This window comes from Excalfactoria chinensis, chromosome 5 (assembly GCF_039878825.1).
Source record: "Excalfactoria chinensis isolate bCotChi1 chromosome 5, bCotChi1.hap2, whole genome shotgun sequence".
Taxonomy (NCBI): domain Eukaryota; kingdom Metazoa; phylum Chordata; class Aves; order Galliformes; family Phasianidae; genus Excalfactoria; species Excalfactoria chinensis.
This window is the reverse complement of record NC_092829.1, coordinates 38427813-38451939: the sequence shown is the minus strand read 5'-3', so window position 1 is coordinate 38451939 and position 24127 is coordinate 38427813. Positions and strand designations below refer to the sequence as shown.

The 24127-nt window shown below is 40.7% G+C and overlaps 1 long non-coding RNA gene across 2 annotated transcripts in view; it reads right to left on the bottom strand.

The window, feature by feature from the left end:
* Positions 1–24127, bottom strand: part of LOC140252969 (uncharacterized) — a 210112-nt gene that overhangs the window by 25018 nt on the left and 160967 nt on the right. The window contains exon 1 of one of the 2 annotated variants that reach the window (XR_011903747.1): positions 7994–8113. The exons of the other annotated variant lie outside the window; for it this stretch is intronic. This is a non-coding gene — a long non-coding RNA (uncharacterized lncRNA). Of the gene's footprint in view, positions 1–7993; positions 8114–24127 lie in introns of those variants that run through there. 2 annotated transcript variants of the gene reach the window in all.

Sequence of the window (24127 nt, the reverse complement as noted above, 5' to 3'; positions counted from 1 at the left end):
TATTTTCTCCAGTTTAAGGAGAAGCTGGTGTTTTCCTATCATATTTTCAAACAATTTAAAGCCATCTAGAGTCAGTGGTTTTTACTTGTTGTCAGTTTAAATGAATGACTATGTGTTATCCTTCACCTAGCTGAACACTGGTAGTTATCTCATCCATGATTGTTTTCTCTGCTGCCTTCTATCCCTTGCTCCTGTATTCAGACCCTTTGGGCTGCGCTACATGCAAGCAGAACCAAGGCATATTCATGGTTTCAGTTCGCTCTGTTATGCACTCAGACTGAGCATTAATATTCCTATTTCTGGGGAAAGAGGCCCATTACTCAGTCATACGGAACTCCCTCCTCCACCCTAAATCCAAGGTAGTATGAGGAACAGTCTCAGAGCAGGAAGTACTTATTTAAACATCAATTATTTGCATACCTGCATTGTATTCTTACATTAATAGAAACAGGAAGAGAAGCCATCAGTGTTTTTCCAGGAGCTTTACTCGTGGCTTCACAAACATTTAGCCCATGCAGAAAAGATTCCCAATTAAAACAGAAGAAGCAAAGGAATGTGGTACAAGAAAGATGAGATGAGTAGAGGATGTGGAAGCACATCAGAGTTAAGATAAACATTTAACCTTCCTCAATGCTGGCAACAGAAATACTCTGAAAACTAACTTTGTGTTTGCATCCTCAGGGCCACATTTAGTGTCCTTGTCAACACTTTCTGCAACACTAAAAGGTTTTAAGTTCAGAAGATACAGTATCTTTTGATCCTCCTTCAAATTTGAGACTGCTAATGAAAGACCTTGTAAAAGTTGTGTGGAGTTTGTATTGGCAAAGGATTATAGAGATACCTTTCCAGAGCTCAGCAGTAGCTCATGAATTGTCCATTGATGCAGGGAAAGGGAGCCAGAGAATCCAAATACCACTCTATGACATTTTTTTTTTTCTCCCATAGGCTGCTGTTCCAAGAAAACAGCTTTACTGCACACTGTTAAAGGAAAATGATTGAAAAGCCACTTGATCCATGTTGTCTCCATTCAAAAGGAATCTAAACTGATTTATTGTTCCTCAAATGGCTGAAAGACCGCTTTTCTTAATGTCATTAAAAACCTGATATCGGCACCCAGCCCTAATAAAAGTATCGGGAACATGGTAGTAACCTACCCATAGAGGGAAAATGAAGCTGTCATTTTTCAATATAATTAAATCTGGTTTCAAAAATCCAAAAGTCTGTAATATGAATTACACTAATTACATCTTGTGGTTTAAACATTGATTTCAATGTTAAATTTAATGGACTTAATGGATGTTGCTTTTCCCATCAGACTGGTGGCCAATGTTTGTCTTGTTTCTTGACCACTTATAGATTTCTCCTGACCCTTTAAACATATTACAATTGGCAGCCTGCTCATTCTTCGTGCATGAAAGTACTACTATTACTTTCCATGGATAATCCCAGCTTCCATGTAACGCGTCTCCTGGAGTTATTTTTGGCAGCCAAATGCAAATGTAGTCCAGGAAATAGAAAAAGAGATCACTGGACTAAATTTTCAACAATGTGCATGCAATTAATTCTGCCTAGGCAGTATGAGAAGTCTAAACAAACATTATGAAAATAGCAAAACGTGCAAAAATTCACAGGCTAGTCATGCTGCTTTTTGCTGCACGCCAGTCCCTTCTCCGCGTTTGTTCACTGTTCAGGAGTTGAAACACAGGAACAGGGATGCTGGGCCTCATTCTGAATCTAACTGGTGTAAATCAGGAGCTGTAGGAATTGTATTCACAGAAAACATGCTGGAGACTGGAATCAGGTTCCCTCCTGAACTTACTGCTTACCCAGAAAACACCCAAAGCAGTGCTGGGGTTGAACAAATAAGAAATACATTACAAATAATAAACTGTGGGCTTACTGTTGACTTAAGGACAGAACTCCCATGGATTTCAAGGAAAGTCAGATGAGATACACTTAATGTGTGATCTATGGGGAAAAAAAAAAAAAAAAAAGGCCATTGTGTTTGGGCTCATGCCTAAAAGACACTGAATGTGATGGTTGATAGCGCTTTGGTACTAAAACTAGTTGATGTTTTGTCTAAGACAGAGAATGCAAATAGTTCCACTGCTAAGAACTCAAATAAGCGCCAGTGTCTTCAGATCTCTGAGCATGCCTTCATCCAAATTCATAAGCACTGCTTGGGAGAAGGGCTTTAATCCTGAAGGTCCAGGTGAAACAGGGAGGAGTGTTTGCTGCTTGATATTCTTGGAAATGAGGCCACTTACAAGCAAGTGCCTAAATAAAGAACTTAGCAGCGGGTTTTTAAAGTACCTCATGTTGAAAATCTTGTTCTCCTAATATTTTATAGCTGCTGAGGGCACTATAGGCCACACTTAAAACAAAAGCAGTATGCCTGTATTCCCACCAGGCTATTATTAGCTTTGTTGTCCACAGACAAGTGAACACTGATATCAGAAAGGAATCAATACCTTGAGATATTTGTACCATTTCTTTGTCTGCAGCAGAAACTCTAGACACCTGATAAAAGGCAATTGCTAGAAATGGAAGAGAAGCCTACAAATATTCATTTATTCAGTTTATCAGGAAATCTACAATTGCAGTGTAGTCAAATAGAAGACTGCTATGACCACAGAATTGACAATTGCAGCAAAGGACAACAGAATTATTACGCATTAATCTATGGGAGGCTCATTGCAGTGGTGATGCCAAGCAGGAATTACCATTCATCAGAATGGTTTTCCTTCTTTCTCACTGTCCATGGCATGCTCCTGAGCAAAGTTAGGCTGCTGTATCTGCAACTGACTGTGCCTGAGACTGAACTGGTAGGTCCCTTAAATGAATAAAATTATCACAGAGAAATTCTGTGGGCACCTAAGTGCCTGTTTCTGTCCAAGGACGAGAACATCTGTGCATAAGTAAAATACATACATATTGTCCATGTGTGATTTGAAAAACTCAAGAGAAACAAAACACACAACTCTGGGAAAATCTTGTTATGCTAAGGGCCAAGTAATCAGCAGATATAAACTAATGCAATTTCACCCTTGAAGCTCTGCTGATTCATGTCAACTGAGGAGCCTCATCTCCTAAGTGTGTTTTTCCCTCCATGTGGGAAAATGTCAGCCCAAAATTAAAGAGTGCATCATAACTTTCAAAGAAAAGGGAAAATATGTCAGAAAGGTGGTATGATTCTTTTACTTCAGGAGTACAAGACAAATTAAAACACACTGGTGATTTCTGGACTGGATTCTTATGAGAATGGAAAACTTTTTGGGAATTTTAGAGAAGATTTTCTCAACTTTGAAGCCTCTGGATGATTCACCAGCACTGACCTCCTGGCCTGTGTCTAATGAGAGGTGACAGAGCCTGACCTGCTGCATCTCTGACTTTGACCGAATTGAGAGGTTTTGTGGTTTTGTAGTGGCATGAGCAGACCATACATAAACTCTGCAGAGTTCTAATTTACAGAACGTGTTTTCATAACTAGAAAATATTTTCTTTCATAACACATGTCTATCCAGACTAGACAATAATGGCATTCTTGATTATTTTCTATCTTAAGATCAAGCTGTGGAAATGACAGGTTAATAAGCACCAATCCCTCCAAAGCTAACCTTAATAATTAAGAAATGGAAAAAGTTGCAGAAATCGGCTCTCTAGTAACCATTAATGGTTTCAGTCCAAAGACAAGCAAACATCCAGCCATCAAAACTCAAATCAGTTTTGACACTGGATGATGAAGATGTTTATTGGTCTCATGACTTACTCAACTTTCCTCCCCTCCTTTCTAGCAAGTATTGTCTCTTGAAACCACGTTACTCTTAAGTAACACTCGGGAATTTTTCTAAGCAAATAACTGCATCTCCATAGACTCACACTTCCCCTTCTCCCCTGAGCTCCATATTTCAAAAGGCATGAACACTTGCGGTCTTTTCTCTGATGGCACATGGCAGCCCCTCGCTCCTGCAGGCTTTCAACAGATCTCACACAGCCCAGCTTACAGCAGCAGTGCCACTGCTCATTACTACCCCTTCATGGGTGGACCCAATTTCCATATTACTTCCTCCACACACTGAACATTCCATTAAAACAGAGACAGGTGTCCAAAAGAGACGTGGGCACACACTTAAACCCGTCACTCCATTAAACACCACTGGCCCTGAGAGCATCTCCTTGGAAGGGCAGATGTGTCGGGTTCACGCCTGTAACTGGGGAGCATGATCTGGGCAGATGAGCTGGGGACCAGCAGCTCTGAAGCACGGTGGCAGGACTTCCAGTCCTATTGTTCCCCTGGGAACTACTCGGGGTCAGCATTGTGCCACTGTTTCTCACTTTCATCTTACAAAAAAAGAATTATGAAATGCCATGTTTTCTCATCCCCTTGGGCATGAAGGAGTACAGATTCTTTAAAGTAATGATTTTAATTCCCAGTACATAAAAATAGGCACTAACTATATGCTGGCATCTAAATAAAAGCAGCCTGACTTTGAGAGGTGCTAAGCATTTGCACTTCCCAGCAATGTGTACACGAGCTGTTTTAAAGATCTCCAAAGATACAGATTTTCTTCCCTGCCAATAACATTTCTCTCTCCTTCAATAGAATTTTATAGGCCATCCATTTTGGCATTACAGCAAATTTACACTAAAAACACACCTACCACTTTGGACAGAGATTTTAAGAGCCCACTCCTCACAAACACAAGGTAGCACGTCTATTTTGTTTACAAGTTCACATTTAACTTCAAACACGTGCATAAGTCAGAGAATTCATTTCAACTTCTGTGTTGTCCTGAACAATGACATTTTCCTGAATCAGGGACAAATAAAGTCATTGGAGAAGCGGTGACAGCAGAATGGAATATGCAATATGCAGTTTAGTAGGGGCATCTGTTTCTCTAAAGGAAAGACCTCAACAGGCGAATAATAATAAAGAATTTAATTTGTTCTGTAAGATTTAAAAAGAAAAAACTCAACACACACACACAAAAAACAACAAGCAGAAACATTTCCTCCAGCTCCCACTGATCAATTAATCCCTGGAGTCAGAAATGCTACTGAAAACAGAGAATGCATTGCTGTGAACATATCTGAGCTTTTTATTCCAATCCCTTTCATTAAGTAATTTTCAAGTAACGTTGATTTAGCAGTTTCAGTTTCATTTAGAGGAAGCTGAACAATGTTAGATGTTGAAGTCTTCCTTTCAGGTTTGCTTTGCAACTCACCATTGCTCCATCTACTTTTAAGTCTATGCTCTAATATATAACTGGTTCTATATTCCTTATTAAAAATGTACAATGTTTCAGAAAATTGAAATAGTTTTCAAAATTGTTCCCCACTGGTAATTCTGCATTTGATTGTCAAAAATGTTAATCTTTTCTCAGGCCTGAAATTATGAGCCAGCTTTATTGGTCAAAGGCCATAATAATTTGAGCTCTTATTTTATAAACTCATTTCTGCCGAGTGATATCCTGATAGGAGCAAGAATAATAAATCACAAACATGTCCCCCAAGATTGCATTGTAAATGTCAAACTAGACAGGAAATTGTAATTAAAGAAAGGAAATTGCTACAAAGAAGCACTTGATTTTAAAATGAGCTAAGCACAGAATTTTCTAAGCATTTAATTATAGACCAATTTCAACTGACTGCTTTGCTTTTGCAGTCATATTTCTTATTATAACTCCTCTATATTATAACCAAATCTCTGTGCTTACGATGGTCAGGAGTATTACTACATAACGCTGCATAAGCAGGAGGATTACTAACTTTGCAGAAACTATTATCATGCTTTAGTCTGATGGACAGCGATATCAGAATTTTAACTCAGTGACAATCTGATTTTAACATGGCAACTGAGAAAATGTCTTTTCAAAAGAGCTACTGCACCTCTTGGCACCTTGCTAAGCAAGCAGCAGGGCCAGTTCTGAGCTCCTGGCCTGACAAATGCCTGGATGAGTGAACTGCTTGGTCAGGGACAGACACTCTGCCATCACGAAAATTCCCTGCTTTCCACAAAGGCTGCTGAAATTCCTATCAATCTACACAGAGACTTTCAATGCCATAAAAAAGGGTGCCTTTCACTTCCACTCCCCTGCACGTAATTCAGAGAATAAAGGCTTTAGGGAATAAAATGATATGTTCTTGCAACCCTGGACCAACAATCCACTTAAACATGCAGGTTGCTGTACGTTAAGCGACTCACAACAGCCTTTTGGAGTCCTGAGTTCTGTTCCTTACCCTTTATTTTTAACTGATCTCCCAGTTCAAGAGATTTAAAAAGGGCTATGTAAGCCCCTCTCCCCATCCTGACCTGAGACCCTGACAGACTACAGGGTTAGCCCTCAGTCGCCCGGCCATCTCTTTCTGCATCTCCTCAGCTCTGCAGTAGTATTAGCGATACGCCTGAACTGCACAGTTCTTTTCTTCTTCAGCACAGCCTGAAACCTTATTGGAAGTAAAATATACTATATACCAGCACACTGTCTCTTTTTTGATTTGAAAAGACAGATATGCAGAAAAACTTTTCAACAAGACTGAAGCCAGAGAAAATCATGTTATACTGAATCCTCATTAGGACCTAGCAAAATTCACTGAATACTTGACACTGCATATTTCCAACTAGTGAGGAATAAATCAAGATGCAGATGTGATCATTTGCACCCATAAGCTGACTGCAATGGAAATATTATGCTGCTGCAGGCACAGGATGGAAATGGATAAAGCCTAGTCAACTGGCAGATACTTACCAACCAAGGAATTTACTTGTTGCCTTGTGAATCAATATACTGACCTAAAATTTAACTACTCAAGCATTCAGGAGAAACAGGTTAATAGAAGCAGTCTGATCTTTTGCTTTCCTGGGGAATAAAAAACCATCACGGTGGATGAAAATGGAGTCACAGTAGAAAAAGCATTTTCTTCAGAGTGCAGATATGTAACTGTAATTAATGTAGTCATTATTTGGCACAGCTTCTAAAGAACCGTGAAGTAGAATGGGGCTACATTTTTAAAGCATAACATGCAAAGAAACAGTCTAATCTGTGTGTCTGATAAAACAAGTGTCCTACGGTCCACCTTAGTTTACTTGCAGATTTCATCAGTAACCAAAGTTCAGAGAGAACAAGCGGACATGGAGAAACTGGTGATCTGAAGCAGAAAAACGTACTAATTTGATTGGAAAGACTTGTAAAGAAATAAGGACAGTCAAAAAGATTCATGTTGGCAAGAGTATGCATGAAAACTGGTGTGAAAAAAGCAGCAAATGTTTTGAAGTTGCTTTCAGCAGAAAGAACTGTTGAATCTGAACTAAATAAAGATACTGTAGGTCAAGTACCATGCATCATCTTTCAGACATGTTTGTATGAAAGGGATGGAATGAGTGAGCATGCATGGTGATGTAGGTGCTTAAAGAGTAGGAAAAAACTAGAAGAAAACCATGACATGGAGAGACAAGTAAGAAAGAGCAAATAAGAGTAAGTGGGAGTCCTATGTGGGCAGTAGATATAGATGAAGAAGACCAAAGGGCCTTGTAAGGAATCAGAGCCTTTGAAGAAAGGATTCCACTGAGAGAAGGAAAGCCAGGCAGAGGACCAAAGTGAAGCAAGGAAGCAGCAGGTGTAAGGAAAGAAAAGCAAGAACAAGTTGCATTATTTGGTAAGGTTCGTATCAAAATGTCTGCTTCTGTGCCAGCCAGCAGGGCACGTGGTGAGGTCAGTAGGAATGACAGATCTGTGCCTGAACAAAAACCACGTGCTGAAGTAGATATAACGGTCGACCACTGAATCTGCAATTTGGCCCAATGCACTGAACACCAACAAATCAAGTTAGACGACAAAAACTTACTTTTTGAGTCACAGGGAGTACTTATGTACTATATGTGCACGTGAAGTAACGGATTGCAGATGAGCTGAGGAAAAGGAAGATGGAGATGATGCTGTGATTGAGTAAACAGCACAGAAAAATAATCCCATGTAATAAAACATGCTCTTACCAGTGCACCTGGAGAATTCTCCTGCTTTACAGAAATTTTTCCTCATTATTTCCTGTTTCTATTTCTCTATGCGATTATGGCTTTGCCACAGAAGTGGCATTACTAACGCTCAACTTAAATCCCCTCCAGTTAGTTTCACACCCAGAAAGGAGTGGCAAATTTAACAAAATCATAAATGAAGCTTCTCAGAAGGACTGGATTACCTTGTGCAGCACCTTATTGCCAGCAGAGAGGCTGCTCCAGCCAGGCTGCAGGCTTAGCCATACTAGTGCCAGCATTAGGGTCTGGCTGTCAATGAGATTAGTGGCAAAGCTTGGATGTGGCTTTAGATAAGGTCAGCTTCAGTCTAACATGGCATTTTGGTCAATCCTGTGTAGGACAGAGCTGTCCATTCCCATCTCCTGTTGCAGCCGGTCTGCACACTGCCAGCCAAGAAGCTTCTTGTCTCTCAGAAGGCAGTATTTCCTGATTACTGGTGAGCTTCTAGAGGCATGGGCAAATTTATTTTGGGGGAAAAGAAGTACAGCTTGGCATCCCACTCCTGAAAAGCTGCTCATCTCACACAAGGTTTTGTAACAGCAAAGTCAGGGAAGCCATCTTTTTGCCAGGAAAAAAGCATAATACATTTTCTGGCTTGGTTACATAGTCTCTATGTGACCTGGACACGGCATTTTGTGAGTTGCTTGCCTCAGTTTCTGGTTTGTAAGACAATAGAACCTGTTTGGGCTGTGAGCACTCAGGCATAGGCAGGCCTAGCAGGAGCCAGGTCTCTTTGAGGGCTTCCTGCCCTTTTGAGACAAACCTGAAGCTCACATCTCTGAAATGCTATTTACATTTGTCACGGTACTTGTTAAGTAGCTAGAAATACCAAGTCAGACTACTAACTGCAAAATCTGCAGCCAGCACCCTCCTACATGTCACACGGGGGAGTCTCAGAACACCGTGCATGGCAGGAGGAGCTCCACTCACCTTCCAGCATACTGAAGTGTGCTGGGATCACCACACAAACAAATATCTATATGCTAGCTTAATAAAATGGCTGTTTTATAACCTGCAGTCTTATGGACTTGCCATCAGGTATGTGTGCTCGTTGAGGAAGAATCCCGAATTAGCTGGCTGGTATTGCTAACAGAGCACAGGGAGGTATTAGCAGCAGCACATTGTTGTGAGTGTGCAGAATCAACTCACAGACATAGTAATGTATAAAATACATATGTGCACATACACACGAACCAAGCATATTTAAAAAGCTAATGCAATGATAAAGCATCTTCCAATGCAGAGGAATGGGAACTGCTTTGTTCATTACCACCAGTGCTCCTGTGAATCACAGCCCATAGAGCTGGAGCCACAACTCTAATCCCTCAGCAAAGTCCCATACTGAGACAGGCAAAATGTTATACAACATAAGAATTTCAACAAATGAGAATATCTGCTTGACTACACCAAAGCAACATTTTAGGATACAGTCCTAGTGCTTCCTTTCAACCAAAGCATTTACATCCCATGACAGAACTTCAGCCTCCTCAGAACAAAACATTAGCTTAATTTTCCAAACATCTTGATCAACATCAGCTTGCTCCCCACAGGTTTTTTAAGGCTGCTAAATCCTCTTCCCATCATGAAGGCTGTAGTGGTCTGTAGTGTTCTTTCACATCTCAAATGCTGTCATGCAAATATTTGAAAATAAAAACCATTTTGTCTTTACTACACCCCTTTCCTTCCCTTATCAGTAACAGAAGGAATCATAGTGAACACAGCCTGTCCTTGTGCAATAGTTTCATTATGCCCATATTAAGGTAAAAGAAATCAGGCTAAAATTGCTTGTTAAATCAGCAGTTCAAACTGTAGAGGCAAGACACCTTGGATTACAGATCCATGGATTTGGTGGACTAAATGCTGGAATAATGCTGAAGAAAATGCTGTCTTGTATTTTCAGGATTTATTCAGGATTTCCTGAGAAGTTAATGGAGAACTAGCAGACGCATTAATGCTATGTTCATTAACAGTCCTCACAGATGAACTTCTTTACTACATATTTTCCAGGACATGGCCTCATTCTGAGTTAAAGTCTCCAGACCCACAGATTGGAAAGTATCATCACTGTGATCAGAAGGGCATGAGCACGTTTATCATCTGGCCTGTCACTGCTGGGAGCAATGTTTGTGTGTGTGTGTGTTTGCTCAGGCAAGGATAGCTGTAGTTTTTCTGCTATCCTACTTGAATGTGAAATGGCAAGAAATCCAGAATATCCCAAGTCTCTCAGGGAATCAGCAGTTGGAATTAGGGCACTGCAAAGAAAGCTCAGGTCTTGAAAGTTCCTTTTCTCAAAGCTACTGAGCTCAACTAAACACGAAAAAAAAGGAATCTTGGAGATGATGCTGTCTACATATGCCACAAACAGATGTAGAGTTGGATCTTGTCCACATAGCATGAACATTTAAAACTCAGTAGAAGCAAGATATGCAAACATTGAGGCAAACTTTGTGTATTCACTCATATATTGACTTATAAAACTCAAACTGATGGGTCATAAAAATATTTGAAGATGTTTTCATGAAAATTTCACTTAGATTGCAGCCTTAGTTATTTTAGCAGCTTATTCCCTCAATAGGCTGCATATATTAAGCAATCTTTTCCTATTACAAGTTGTAGAATGATATTCCCCAGTTCTAGAAGATCTAAGGCAGTTATACAGTGCTGTGTAAGAAGACTTCACAATTACTCCTCAGTGGAGCATTCTGCAAGAAGAAAAGAAGTGCTTGGTGCACTCTCTTTCCATGGAAACAAAATGGGATGGCCTAGCCAAAACTTGCCACTGGGCACCATTGGACAGCCCACACTGTGCTGTGCAAAGGGCTCTGCTTGCTGCCAGGGGCCAGGCTGAACCTCACCGTTCATTTTGTGCCCTTTACTGCAACTTCTCATGTCAGACAAAGGCTTGTGAAGAAAGGAGAACCCCAGCAACAGGTAGCCAAAGGCCAGCTGGCAGTGGCCTCGGGAGGTCAGCAAGGCTCTGGGTACTGGCAGCTCCTTCCCTGTGCTTGGAATGGCCACTTGTTGCGGGGATTGCCAGCCCTGCTGTGGAGGCAGTGCCTCCAGCAGCAGCATGTGGCTGACCCTACCTTCCAGGTCCCCTCATGGGGATTGCAGGTGGGTGTCACTCTCCTTCTTGAGCTTAAGGGTCACAGTTTTACACGCTGGCCCTGTCAGTGCAATCAGACATCCTACTGGTTCAGAAACTTCCTGTAAAAGCACAACAGTTCCCCAAATGTACCTCTGACTTATATAAAAATCTGAAACGAAGCCTCTACCACCTAAATGCCAGCAGCATCCTATCACTAGATACGATCCAGACTATTCCTGCAATTAATGAACTGGGAAAATTACAGGTAAAAGAAAAACGGCTGTGTGAAAAAGACCTTGAAAGGCATGAAACAGACAATGACTTTTTTCTACTTTTTATTTCTCTTTTCCTCCCTTCCATCACTCCAATTTTATGCGTAATTGTTTGGTCAGTTTGTTCTTCCCTGAAACTTTTACTGAAATGGATTAGGTAAACCATACTCTGAAACAGATTGAAAATGGAAAATATGTAAATATATAGCATATAACTTATAAAATTGTATATAGATATGTGTGGGTGGGTGCTGGAATAAAAAAAAGCTACTGTTACTTGCTGGTAGAACAACATATCAACAACTGTTAGAGCTGACTTGAAGGTTAAATATTAGGAAGGAATCCAATTTCTCTTGTCTATTCAGCTCAGCGGTGTGTTAGATTGCGGTTGGAGTGTGCTTATGGAGTGTGGGATATGAAGTAGGCTAATCAATCCCTGCTGCTTCATTCTCAGGTTCTTCTTATATCAGGTCCCTGCCCTCAGGCAGCCTTCAGCTTTCCAAAAGCCAATTCCATACAAATAAAAATTGCGACCCGCAGCTAGAGGGTGAAGCTGAGTTTCCCCCTCGTGATTAATCTCTTCTTGGGTGGCTTTCAGAAAAAAAAAAAAATAAATAAAAAAAAAAAGGAAAGAAAAGAAAGAAAAAAAAAACCCATGTATGCTGCAGCCCTGTGAAAGAGTTTTCCTATTGAATGAGCCCAGTGCTCTGGAGCCAGCTTATCAAATGAAAGAATTCATTTTTTTTTAAACGGTGCCTCGTGTTGACATTGAGAAAATGAGCTATCAAACACTATGATTAAACTTCAGCTGCCATAATTGTCGTCCAAACAACTGCATGGTGGAACTGAAAGGCATTTTTTTTTAAACCAGCTCTATATGGTTCACCAGTAATACTCAGTTTAAAAGGTTGTTGCTGCTAGCAAGAGAAACAAGGCTTGAAATTAACTTTTTTCAATCCATAGACAAAATTAAACATACGTATTTGAGTCACACAAACAACAGGTAAATCAGATGTGCTTTAAACTTCATTTTAGTCATTTTATCTGCCAAGAGATAGCTCTGGGGTATTAAAACATCTGAGCATTTTCTCGTTTCACTGCATCTGACTGGATGGATCCTGCCTTTTATTTTTAGAGAAACAGACTGACAGGCGGGCAGACAAACAGAAGTACAAGGAAAGGTGGCTTAAATACTCCATTTGGTGCAACTGGGGGTGGAGGGAGGGCAATGTACAGATTTGTAGAGTATTTTCTCACCAACTGGAGTTGGAGATTTGATATGAGCAGGGGACAATCTCAAATGCAGTGGTCAAACTGCATGCAATGACTCTTCATTCACCTTTGTCACCCTGACCAGCACATTCCCTCAGACAAGGCTTGTAGAGCTACTAAGTGTATTTTGTGTCAATTCACAGCCATCTCTTGACATACCTTCTCAAGAGACCGGCTCAGTGAGAAGGCAAGGGAAGTCCTCCAGGAAGGGTGGTCAGAGGCACAGCATCTCAGGAACACTCACCCCAGTGACAGCACCCTTCCGGCCAAACGTTAACGCTTTGGGAAATGAGCTGCTGCACAACTAATACTCTGCTTAAGGTTGCTAAAGAAATTCAAACAACAGGACAGATAACAGAGCAGTGAAGAGGAAAGGAGTCATGACAGGCGATAACCAAGGGCCAGGCTAGGAGAGCACAAGCTGTTGCAATGGGAAAACATTCTGAGCACTGCCACCACCAGGTGCTTGCCCCTTGTCTTGCTGCTACCACTCCTGCCCTGCACCAGTCCATGTCCATCCTGCTATCAGATTAACCTTACGCTGGGCTTTGAACCTAAATTCTTATTCTATTTCCCCCCACACACACACTGTTTCCACCTTAATTTACCAACTTGAGCAGGTTTGTTGGTTTTTTTTGTTTGGTTTTTTTTGCAAAGTGAATTACATAACCTGCCTGTCTTCCTGCTTCCTGAACATATGGAAATAACATCCTGAAATAACAATAACATTTTCAGCGTATTTCAGTTCTCTCACACTCCAAGCTTGGCTTTCATCTTTCTGAGAGGAAAGCTGACAGTGTTCAGGGCTTGTTCAGGACACTCAGAGGTGGACTGGACGGATTCCACCATTTGGGCCGAACTCTGAAGGAACTGTGAGGAGCACGAGGGCTGGGACATAGATAAGAGCTGGGAGCAGAGCTGGAGAGGGAGGGATAGGTTCCAGAAAAACAAGTTTCACAACAGATTGGATGCTGCTTATGAAAAATAACACAGGTCTGCAGATCTGGGGAATGGTATTTACTCAACAAAAAATACAGAAAAAAAAAAAAAAAGCCCTGACAAAAACAACCCGTATTTGCACATGTAAAACTACAAAAACCTAAGTCTCTCAAATTTGCTATTTCCATCACACACTCAACACTTATTTAACAACCTAGCTATAGGATTGTTCCCACCTGCTGGACTGCAGACACTAAGTTATTATTGTAGGGTTGCTTATGCATGCTGAGCCACATTCAGACGTTTGCTATTTGTAGGGTCACTCAGACATGCTGGCTGGATCATGACTATTTTCAAGCATCCTGAGCTGCTGCAAATTATTCATTTATCAGAAGCAACAGCAAAGATATTTGTGTGAGAAAGTAAGATATGAAAAATGTACTCTAAGCCAAATTTTGGGCCAAGCTGCAAAAGCACTGGGCAACATAGTATTCATTCATCACAAGCTTTGCAATATGACGATGGCAAAGTGATAATCAATTAAGAAAACGGAGTCTGACAATGCAATACTCTTAGCTTAAGGAAACCAAATAAAATATCACCACTTGTTCAAAAAGCTTATTTTGAAATCCCTGTGTAAATAGGAGGTATATCACACAATCATCCAGCTAGTTTTTGGGTGAACTGTATGATACATTTGCTGCTGTGCAGAAAACAAAATTTGTTTTTTTATGATGAGTCTTTCATAAAAGGCCCTGGAGTTCTCTCTTTGTCTTTTCCATTTGAAATGCCTTGATTTAAAGACTCCAGCTTTATTATTTTTGAAATAAACTCAATACATACAAAGAGATGAGCCTAACATGCTCACCTTTGGGAAAGGACACGGTTTTGAACTTATTTTCAGGAACTCTTACTGAGCACCATTAAGTGAAGTCCAGATAGTACTGCAGTTGTGTTGAATACCATGGCCACACACTTGCAGGCTGTCGTGCCTTTAGGCTGCTCTTTTGGTTAGAAGGAAAATCTGAGTTTGGACTAACTGGTGAGGAAGAAAGGAATCTGCTCTGCATTTGGAAACTGCTGCTGAGGACATCAGACCACCAGGCTTCTCTCTGGGTGACAGCAAAAGCTGGGTTTTAACTTGCACGCCTTGTGCTAAAGTGGTGATAAAACCATGACAAACTGACAAAAGCAGGTCAATTCACAGCTTAGGCTGACACCACTTTTGCAGCATGTGTTGGTTGATTACCAGTCAAATTTCAGGTATAGGAGTAGAAGACAAAGGTAGCACAGCCAGATCAGGCAGTCACAGCTCCCCTAGGGAACCCAGCACAACTCCCTCTTCTGGCCTGATTTTCAGCAGCCCTTGCTGTGTAAGTACACAGGTGAAGACCATGGAGTACTCCAAACTGGACATCTTACTGACCCCCAAAGCAGACTTAAGCGTGAGCCTGCTGAGGAAACCCTGGGCAGACTGTTTGTGGCAGGACCCCAGGAGCAGGTTTCTGGGATGCCTGCACTGGTTTTACCAAGGGCTACTGGCACATTTCTATGTGCAGCAGTGCTTGAGGGTCTCCACTACATGGGGCGTCTTTACCCCATCACTCCCTGTCACTGACATAGTCCTGGACAAGAGCTACACATTACCACACAACATCTCTGCTGTTAAGTACATTCATCCATTGATGACTCTTTACTCAGTGTCCAAACTTTAGTTAAATTAATCTTTTATGGTAAAAAACATAGCTAACCATATGTTGCTGCATAGGAATGGCTGTGATTGACAGCCTTTCTAAAAACACAAACCCATGACTCAGTTCACATGACACAATTTTTGAAAGGCAAAATGAAAACTGCCTGTCAAATAACTTCAGAGAAGGAGAGGAAAAATAATACACAGAATAGGAGTAAAATGAATGTATGGTGACAATAATGAAAAGATGGCAGTTGTAAATACCCAAAAGGTTATTTACAGGAAAAACTCACCCATACGAAAGCTTTCGGTCTGCTGGGAACCATTGAGGCAAATCCCCACCAAGGAGCAATCACCAAGAGATGCTGCCTTAGTGGTGGTCAGCCCTTAAATGAGGTCTAGAGGAGGTGGAGTCAAGCTCCACACCTTCTGGGAGCACAGCTAAATTACTCTCACCTGTGCTCCCACAGCTGACCCAACACTTGCCTCTGATTAATCAGAGGTTCAGGCTGTGATTACCAACTTCCCATACAATGAACAAGCAAAAAAATTTGCTAAGCCCCCAGATATTGTCACATTTCCTTTTACAGGTTGTTCAGAGGAAAGAAAGAGACTACATCCTCAAATTTTTAATTAACAATGTTGTTGTATAAACATTTTAACCTTTGCATGTAACTTTGTTTGCCCTACAAGTGTCATACAACCTACAGAAAAAGTGATCATATTCATAAAGTATTTTATTCCTTTTATAACGTTGCACAACCACAGCCAACCACTTGTCCTTGCCTTAGGAGCTTCTCCTCCTCAAAACCTTAGGAGTAGGGGTTGGATTTCAATATTCGAGACTGGTTTTAAATCTCTGAGTCCAGCCCATGATTTGTGAGCATAACAACACATAGATTTATTTTCCAATTGGGAAACAAGTCTCACATTATGGCTGTTGCTGTAAAGTAATAACAAGCAAACCCAAGGAGTACTTTGCCTTTTTAAGAGAAAGATAAAATGGAAGTAAGACAACTCCTCTCGAGTAAACAATGACTAAACACCTAGAAGCTTCTTTTGGACAAGCCCAAGTCAAAGTTCAGAAAATCAGCTTGCTTCATTCAAGGACCAAGAAGTACTTACTCCTTCCCTGACACATCCATTAACTCAATCACCAAAACTCTTTCTTTCACAGTTAACAGCAATCTGGTACTGGTGGTGATAGGAAATAAACCCTTGCTTGGTTTAACGTGATTTCTATACCAAATATCTCCACTGAAAGCAACAATTGTAAGATAAATGGTTAACTCATTCTTCCCCAGACTTTCAGTGGTGCTGAAATAAAATTTATCTTATGACAAAGATAATCTGCACTTCTATCAGTTTCATGAAAGCCAAAGCAAGTTGAGTCACAGTCCTAGAAGGAGAGTTCTAGTTAGTCACAATGTACTTAAAATAGATGGAAAGTTCTCAGAAAGTCAGTTCAGGCTGTTTGCCATCATCAGGGACTTCTGGTGCACCAATGGCTGGGTAGGCAATGCATAACCAACAGGTGCATCCTTCCCATGAAAGTAGCAATGGAGACATCAAGAGCCTGACATACTATTGATTCAGTGACATTTACTCTCCAAGTTCTGGGGATGAATTGTGATTACAAATAGTCCCTTCCATCCTACTCAGTAGTTAAAAATGTAAGATGAGCCTTTTTTTTTCAACTTATAGTTGAACAAATAACTGAAACGGAGGAGACTGCTAAAGACACAGATCCAAGTGCTCTGCAGTTGCAGCTCAGAATTCACCTGTTTACACAGGCTGCTGTGAGGGCCTCTATGAGAGCTTCTCCACTAGCCTATGAGCCATTCATATTAACTGCAGGTTAACTGCAGGTGGTAGCATCACCAGCAGTTGTCTGCTTGACACTCCCCTGTGATTGCAGGTGCTCCTACTTCTGCCAGCTCTCTCCAATTTGGGCTGAAAGTAGTACACTGGCTACATGCCACCATGTTGAAAGTGTCACCGAAACCAAGTGCCGTTTCCAAGGATGAAATTAGTTAAAAAATACACTGCTATGTCTTTGCTCAGTGCACACTCACACACACATATATATACACATATATGTAACAGCTTACGTTTCACACTGTGGTTTCTACTTTTATCAGTGCTATACTCTTTCCATTAGAGAATTTTTGAAATTTAGCAGGAGAAAAGGAGGGGCCATCCCACTGTTCAAACTGTAGTTTTGTTGTCCATTGAAGAGGATCATATATCGACCTGCTCCTTATCAGTTCTCCTCACACTGGAAGGAGGCTGTGCCTTATCTTTCCAGTTGGACTGGGTTCCCTCTTATTTGATCACTGGAGAGAAACTTAAACATGGCCAAGGGGTTGGACCAAGAACATCTCCTGGCCCAGGTTTATCAAGGACTGTGCAGTGAGGCACACCTTACCAGGAACAGGGTGTCAAGTTATGGATCTTAGTGAATTATTCATCACCAATGATTCATTGAGCTCTGCTAATCAAAAGAAATGACAGTACGGCCATAATAAGATCCTTATGTGCCATGTGATTGCTTGCATTATTATTTGGGAGTGTTCCCCAAGCTTTGCCAAAGTGTTCTATGTTTTGAAGTTTTCTATATGTTTGATTTCATCCTCAACAGGAAAGGGTAAAAAGAGAGAGTCTACTAACACAGATTTTATTATAAATCATTATTCTATAAAGTAAATGCAGAGATTATAGAGACAATGATTGCCCTGTGATTCTACCTGGAGAATTACATTCAAGGCCCATCAGCCTGTTCATCAGGACTGCTTTTAACCTCTTTCTTTGGACCACCCAGCAGAGTAGTTGTTTCAAGCCCAGAGGAAGGTAGGCAGACACGTACCCCACTGGCAACTAAAACAATCTGATCACCTTTTTATTTTGAGCCAGACTGTCCATGCTGTGAATTGACATAGCTTCACTGATGAATAGTTTTAAGCAGATCTGAAAACAAAAATTCCTGCCCCTTCGCTCCAGTAAGGCTATGCTTACATCCACTGAGGATGTGGCTATTTGCTTTTGAGCAAGCACACATGAAGCATTATTTCCTGGGAATAATTCCCTTCTATATGGGGCCTTTGAAAACAAAACAACACTACCAAAAGCTCAGAAGGCAGAAGAAAAGAAAGAAGGGTTGAAGAAAAAAATGACTTAATTTAGAGATATTAGAGATATACAGAGGGATAAAAGAAAACTTCAAAAAGGCTTGACTAGAATTTAAGATAAATACATTAATTAAGATATAGGTAACACAGTAATCTAAAATTTCCTGGATACTTAATGAGTTAGGAGCCGCTAAAGCTGCCCTGAGCATGGGAGACATAATCAGGATCAGAACTGACACATAGCTCAAAATCATTTCAATTATCTCTTTCACTTACGTTAGCCAGAAAAACAGTAAACAGTCAGTGGGTTATGAGAAGCAGTTAGGCAATGTCAATGAGCAAAAGACAAAGGCTAGGTCATACAGTATGCTGAGAAGAGAGCTTGACCTTTGGAACTGAAAAATAGGCATTTTAAGCTGCAGTGGAATGCACCAGAATGGCCTTTCTCAACTTAAATGCACAAAAGGTCAAGAGGAGGTCGTATTTGGCTTGGGGTTCACCAGCACAGAGCATATCCCAACCATTCCTTTATTTATTCTCTCTCTTTTTTTTTTTTTTTTTCTTTCTTTTTTTAAGGAGGGTTTCAAACCTCCCTGGCACAGCATAAACACTCCTTCTCCAGGGCCAGATTTTCAGTCGGTGTAGAACAGAGTAACAGCACTGCCATAGGGAACCTCTGCCAATTCTACCGTTGCAGAATCTGGCCATCCTGTTCACATTTGACTAAAACACGGGACTGGCAATTCTGAAACTTTTCTTGAAGCATAATGCTTCCAACAATCATGATGCATGTTAACATCTGAGACTTTGACATTTAAATTCTCGGGTTGTCTTTGAAAGGCATGGCAGGAGGTATCCTCCAGAAGAACCAAGCAGAAAGCAAATACTGCAGCAATCTATTTTACTGCTTCCCTGTGTGTTTGCCCTTCAATAATACTTCTATGTCTTTTTCAGTATTTCCCACAATTCTTTTTAGACGGGGAAGAACTTTTCCCCTATAAATTGCTTTGAAATTGGAGAGAGACAAAAGGGCCACTACCAAATGACATTGCCACATTAACACCACGAGAACAGAGCCAGCAGCCTGCAGCAGGATTGCACATCCACAACAGGGCACCATTGTGGCTCTCAAACCTACCTGAATAACTACACAGAAACTAGACAAGTACAGGCAATCATTCAAAGTCATAACAGGGGACATCTTAATGATACAAATACCTATGGTTACTTGGGGTATTAATTACCCTCCTTTCTGAGAGAAAGGATGAAATCTAATCTGACACTGCTGTTCAGCAGCCACTTTCAAAGGATCACAACACGGCTGTCCTGCTGCCTGAACCCAGGTATCTCACATCTGAGCTTCTCAGTATACTAAAGGTATTTTTAAGGTTCTGGTGAAGAAAACATGAGTCTTTTTAATAATAGACTGTCTGTTTGAAAAAATAAAATACTATGAAACTTCTGCTGACCTGGATAATTATTTTTGCCCTAAAATGGATAATAAATAAGAGTTTTTCATGCTTTTCCTTTCCGAAGTTTCAGACTATGCTATTCAACAATTTTCAGAGACTCTTGGGAAAAAGAGCTGACCCCAGGTGGCATTGGTTTTCATATTTGACATTTCTTAGTCTTTATCCAGTTTCACTTCTGGCCCTCAGCATGCGGGAGAATCAACACAAGACAGTCAATATTTCTCCATATTCATAGCCACTTCCAAGGAAAGGAATCTCATTTTGTTGGTTTTTATTTTATGTTATTTGTCTGTAATATGCTTACTATTAAATGAACATTTTCGACACAGATTCCAAATTATTCATTCACTGGAAAGATTAACTCTGATTAACAAATTCATGCTAAACAACTGTGTTTAATTGGATTTTTGTTAAGTAGCTAAATGTGAACGCCTCGCTCAGTTCTGTGTGCAAAACAAAACAAAACAAAAAAGTAATTTTAAAAGATTTAATGGGGAACAAACTCCATGCTGCTGACCTACCTTCACTGGTGATGTACCCTTCTTCCCTGCATTTCCCTGCTGCAAAGCTCCCATAATCTAGTCTTAATAATGGTTAAAGTTAACTGTCTAATCAAACTAATTAGCACCGGTGAACGGAGACATAATCATAATAGAAAGCAAATGCCAGTTTTACAAAATGAAAACGCCATATGTGCAGTAATTAGTGAACCACAGGCACTTTTTATAAATCATATTTATTAGTTCGTAAACAAATCAAATCCTAAATGAAATGAAAGTTACCGTTAACAAACACCGATGAATAAACAGATACAATGAGTAGTCTTCTGCTGGGTGCACTGAGCAAGGGGTTGTGTAACGTTAACCACTGCCTTCTGAAAGTACCCTTACAGGTGGTCAAGGGTTCTTCCTGTGTATGTCTGTGTCATCTTCTTTAAGTCACAGCATGGGTATATTAGCATATCTAGGGAAGCTGTAGCTTGATCATATGTGCTGCGCTTGTCTGCAGACCAGATGGCCATAAATTAGGATATTCAGGTTACGTCCACAATGAAAAATGTACTACTAAGTACCCTAATGGTGTTCTGCAGCAGACCAGGATTCACCAGAAACTTAACCTGGATTTTGTCGCCTCCCATAAATGGTAATACAGTGTGAAATACATTTAATGGCAACCCGTCCTACATCCCTGCAAAAAATAAAAATAAAAAAAAATGCCAAAATGCACAAACTCTGCTTGCCTTTAAAACCCAAATCTTTCTCTTTTCACTGTTGGTGATCAGATCATTTCTTAAAGGCAATTATTTAAATAAATAAGAATAAGTGATTTGTAATGAGAACGCTTTTTCATGCTATAAATTCTCCTAAAAACTCAGCTTAAAGGAGTTTCAACTGCACACCGATCACTTCTTTCTCAGTAAGCAGCTCAGCATCTCATTGATAAAACCTGGCCAGCAGAGGCACGCTTTTAGCTGGCCTCAGACTGAACACACAAAGGGCTGTCTTACACCTCAGACACACAGCTTAAATATACAGCACTGGAGAGACACACAGCCCAAATATAACTTACCGCAGGCTCAGGCTGAAAAATCAGACTCAGTACTCACAGGAAGACTTAGTTAAAATTAAAAAGGTTTGTAACAGCACATATCATTACATATTTGATCAGAGATCTGTTAGCTTCCCTCTCCCCACAGGAAACACTGGCAGCTGAAAAATGATGAATAGAGATATTTCTGGAGGTACAAAACCAACTGCATTCCTCTAGCAATTTAAACAGTCTATAGGCTGAGACCTCTTCTTTACATTAAGTGCTCTTGGATTTAATACATCCTGGTTCTTTCCCAGTTTCCGGGCAGAGACCAGCTTTCCTTTCTTCATTTTTGCTCAAAACTGCAGAACTTGGACTACAGGGTTCTTGAACCCCACTGCTCTTGACAAAATGAAGCTTTCCACTTTTACAGCTTCTGGAGACCAGATTTGATAATGAATTTTCCTATGTCTGCAGATATTCAGATTTGAGTCTTATTCGCACCCTCCTTTCTGAGCCAACTGTAGGATGTAGGGAAGCATGGTTTGTGAATGGCCTGCACACATTTGCTCTATGAGGTCCTGGCTCAGTATGTGCCCAAATCCCTACCTTTTGAGCTGAGAGCACAGCATAAACTTGGGAAGCAGAAGTACCTACAAACCAACTCTTCTGCGAGTGGCAAGTCATACTGTTCCCTCTGGTGTTCATTCTGAAAACATTAATTAGAGCGCTTATTTAATGTGACTCTCCTGTAGTATGTACACGAATAGCTCCAACTAATCTCACCCCGCCCCAGCAGTTCCAATGTACGCTGTAACAATGTCTGAAACATTAACAGTGAATTAATTGTAATTGTGCAGTGGCGCCTGGCCACTTTGCTTTCTGTCTAGTTTATCTTTATTTTAGACTAAAGAAAACAACAATGAAAGAACAAACACGCAATAAAATCTGTGCAAGAGATAGAAAGCAGAGTATCCCCATCTTGGTTCCCCTCTTGGCTATAGCCCCGTCTGGGCGGGTTGTGCTTTTTACATTTAAAGTGCAACACAGAGAAAACAGACCCAAAGCTGCAAGCATGCTGTGCATTTAAATTTGATCCGGTTTTTGTTTGTTTATTTTCCTGTACTTCTTTGGATTGGACAGGAAGCATAAGCATTGCAATACAAAAACAAAGGCCATTTTCTCATTGTATATTTGGCCTGGCAAAGATTAAGAGGTAATACCAATATTGTGAAAAAGCCTGAGCAGGCAAGTTTCTTTTTTTCCCCAGCATAAATGAAATGGATCCACACAGTCATCCAAATACTTGTGGATTTTCCAAAACAGAGCATTACAAACCACACATGGTCCAAGAGAGCCACTCTGACTCCATAGAAATCACAGAATTGACTTAAAAATGGTTACATTTAAAAATAACAATGGCACAACAGTTGCCTTCCCTTATTTTTGGCCATTTGATCTCCTTGGGCTCTCTTATTTATTACATTACCGTATGAAAAGTCTTGTTTCCATGACCTGCAGGCTTTTCCCCAGCCTTCCTCACAGGTCCTGGCATAACACAACAGGAGGCTCATCACTCATGCCTGTGAGGCATGCCAAAGCCACCTGAGATAGCCAAACGGGTCTCACACTTGTCTCTCTAGGATGGGAGAAACACATCACATCACTAGGAGCTAAGGCTAGTCCTGACTTCATTGGAAGGACACAATTTATAACAGGCTTCCCAGGGTAGTGGTGAAGTCACCATCCCTAGAGGTGTTCAAGAAAAGAGTAGATGTGGCACCAAGGTTAGTGGGTTAGTGGGCATGGTGATGGTGGGTTAATGGTTGTACTAGATGATGGTCTTACTGGTCTTCTCCAACTTTAATGATTCTGTGATGACTTTATGATGATTCTAAATCCTGTTCTCTTTAAAAAGGCATGCTGAATGTTTGTCAAGGAGCAAAGGTAATAGGAGGGAGAGGGAGAAAATATTATGATACGTCAGGGAGCTGGAGGTAAGGGAAACCTTTGTGGTGAAGCAAAGATGAGTCACTCTCAAGCATCCACAGGTTTAAGCTGCACCAAGTGCACAAATGCTACCAACTTTCTATTTCGCTGTTTCTGGACAGCAACTTCAGCCTTATGACCACACAGAAGGTATGAAGCAACCTGAACTCCCACTGGGACTGCCAGTCCAGCAAAACAGATGGGATGCTGCCTGTGCCCCAGCACTCACTAGGCCTGATGGGGACTTGAGGTCCGTCAGTGCTCATAGGACTGGAGCAGAGATATACCTAACTGCAGCCAGGCGAGCAGCTGCAAGAGGCAGTGAGAGACCCCCGTGGATTTAACTAGCCATTAACTGTTTAACTGACTGCCTACATGGGGTTTATGGCTGCTTAGCATTAAAGTTGGTAGATATCAGTGATTTGACCCCAGAGTTGTAAACAGCAAGACAGAACTTTAATTTGCGTATTCTTTGAAGACTGGTCTTTTAGTGTTCTAATAAAGCAAGATTCTAATCTACACAGGATAAATTGCAGCATGTTTTAAATAACTATACTATGTGGTTAAACACTCATTAATGTAGGAGGAAAAAGACCAGAAAGATTAGTTCATACTAAATATTTCTCTTAAATGATGTTGTTTTCCCCTCCTAATTTGGTTTCCTTACAACAAACTTTGCCTTCACAATTATTCCCTTGATTACTGTAACGGT